Below are 2,500 nucleotides of genomic sequence, written 5' to 3' on the forward strand. Positions count from 1 at the left end.
CTTTGGCAAGAATCACTTTTCTTTGTCTGGTAACTGCGTCAAAGTTGTTGATAAATGAAGTTGAAAATATTGAAAACAGAGATGTTACCTCCCTAGATCTGCCCTAATCAAATTCTTGAAGAACCGCTTGAAGAACTAAGTGAGTGTATGGTGTGCAGTGATGCTCTTTAGTAAATTTAATGAAAAGTCGGTGAAGTAGTGAATTTGGTGGTGCTAAGCAGACCTTACAGAAAATATGTGGGTGTAAGAACTGGAAGAAAGGTTATGAGTGGGTGTATGTAAGTGTCCCCAATCACCTATATGATTTTCCCATCCCATTCTTTTAGGAGGGGGGGTCTTATATGATATATATAGTTTTACTTTAAGATGCATCTTACGGGTGTTATGATATGTTTCTTGGGTACCAGGTTTCAGATCTTTCAAAATTAGACTCCCCCAACCAGCTGATCCAGCCGGGATTGATTAATTTCAGCTTGCATCCCAATATCAGCAAGTCACTTGTCTGCCCTCTTTATCCAAAGCCACCACCTAGTGGCCTTCTCTGCAGCTTCTGTGATGGGATTTATAGCCCCCCACTTTCCTGCACCAGTAACTCCAAGCCTAGTCAAAGTTCTGCAGAATAAACACTCCACAAAAGTTCGATAGCTCACTTCTATCGTTTTGCAACCTGCTGCCAGTCACGATTTCTGCACTGCCCCACCCGGTCCCCGTATTTGACGAGCATCTTTTCATGAACTTCGTTTTACATTCCACCTGGAGCACAGTCAGTTCCCACATGATTCGGTAGATGCAATTTAAGCAGTATTAAATTAAAATATCCATCTTCGTATGATTATATATATATACACGTTTATTAGAAGAATTCTAACCCACAACTCACCACAATTGCTTAATAAATACAACGAGGCCCGCGAACAGCACCCACATACAAACCTCTATTATCATTAACACACACCCCTTCTATATCTCTATAATTCTTATTTCTACCTTATGTCTTACCTCTCTTCTATCTACCTAACCGTATCACACTATGCGATAAATATTAATTCTTTAATTTATCCTTAATTTATTTTAAAACCCTAACCCAATAAATCCGCTAATATAAATCCCATAACTCGAACTCCCACTCATAAATAATTTAACATTCAGCTCTTCTTTTCTAAACTACTTACTATACGCAGGATTACACTTAAGGACTTACGCTCATAGATCTACGCAGGATTGCACCTAAGGACTCATGCTCTGGTTTCTACAACTTCGGAAAGTTGAACTATGAAGTTTTATACTTTTATACTGGCGTTCCTTCGAACGCCATACTCTTTTCTTCTTTCTTTCCGTCTCCTTATTCTTTTACTCCCTTCCTCTATGTCGTCATCTTATTAATATAAACCATTCTGATTTTCCCTATTTGTTTCCCTATTTGTCTCTGATGATGGAATATCCCATACTCGGGGATATCCCAGAAACAACTGTAAGATTTTGAATTTCTTATTATAATAATATTGTATACGACTTGAGATTTTTGCCCTGCCTTAATGTTTACTGTCCTGTTTAACAATTATTTATCCGCTGCATCGGAAATCTGTAATGGCTCCATAACTACCGTCCCGGCTATGACCTTGGAACCCCAGTAATCCGCTACAACCAATTACCTAGCGTACCTAATCGTTTAGATCACCTGTGGACTAAGCCCCCATACTTAAATATATATATATATATATATATAGGCGCAGTCAAATAACTGAAACAAGTAAAAGAAAGAGAAAGAGAAAGAAAAAGATATATATATATATATATCGTAGTGTGAAATTAATTATATTTTTTTTATAATTTTGTTATATATTTAAATAACATAAATTAAATAATAATATGTATTGGCTTAAGTTCTTCATTGTTTGATTTGCCTAATAGTGGTTTTGTCTCTAATTTAATATAATATATATATATATATATATATAATGTGTGTGTATGTATTCTTTTATGCGTTTCACCCTAAAGGCTGCGGCCATGTTGGGGCACCACCAGTATTATCACCTTTTCATACATACATAAACGAAATCGTTATATTTATTAATAGAGAGAGAAAGAGAACGAGAGAGAGAGAGAGAAAGAGAACGAGAGAGAGAGAGAGAAAGAGAACGAGAGAGAGAGAGAGAAAGAGAACGAGAGAGAGAGAGAGAAAGAGAACGAGAGAGAGAGAGAGAAAGAGAACGAGAGAGAGAGAGAGAAAGAGAACGAGAGAGAGAGAGAGAAAGAGAACGAGAGAGAGAGAGAGAGAGAGAGAGAAAGAGAACGAGAGAGGAGAGAGAGAGAGAGAGAGAGTGTCTGTTCGCTTCATTTCATCTCCTTTTCTTCTTATTTGTAACTCAGCTGCCAGACTGTTTATAGATGGTGTTCTCTTGTCGTCGCCGTCTGACTGGCTGACCAGCATTGTAGTATGAACCATGTACTTACACAATCTTTCTCCATCTACCGTTTGTCGTTGTTATTTGTGACGACT

Source organism: Octopus sinensis, linkage group LG15 (assembly GCF_006345805.1).
Source record: "Octopus sinensis linkage group LG15, ASM634580v1, whole genome shotgun sequence".
In the NCBI taxonomy this organism is placed as follows: Eukaryota; Metazoa; Mollusca; class Cephalopoda; order Octopoda; family Octopodidae; genus Octopus; species Octopus sinensis.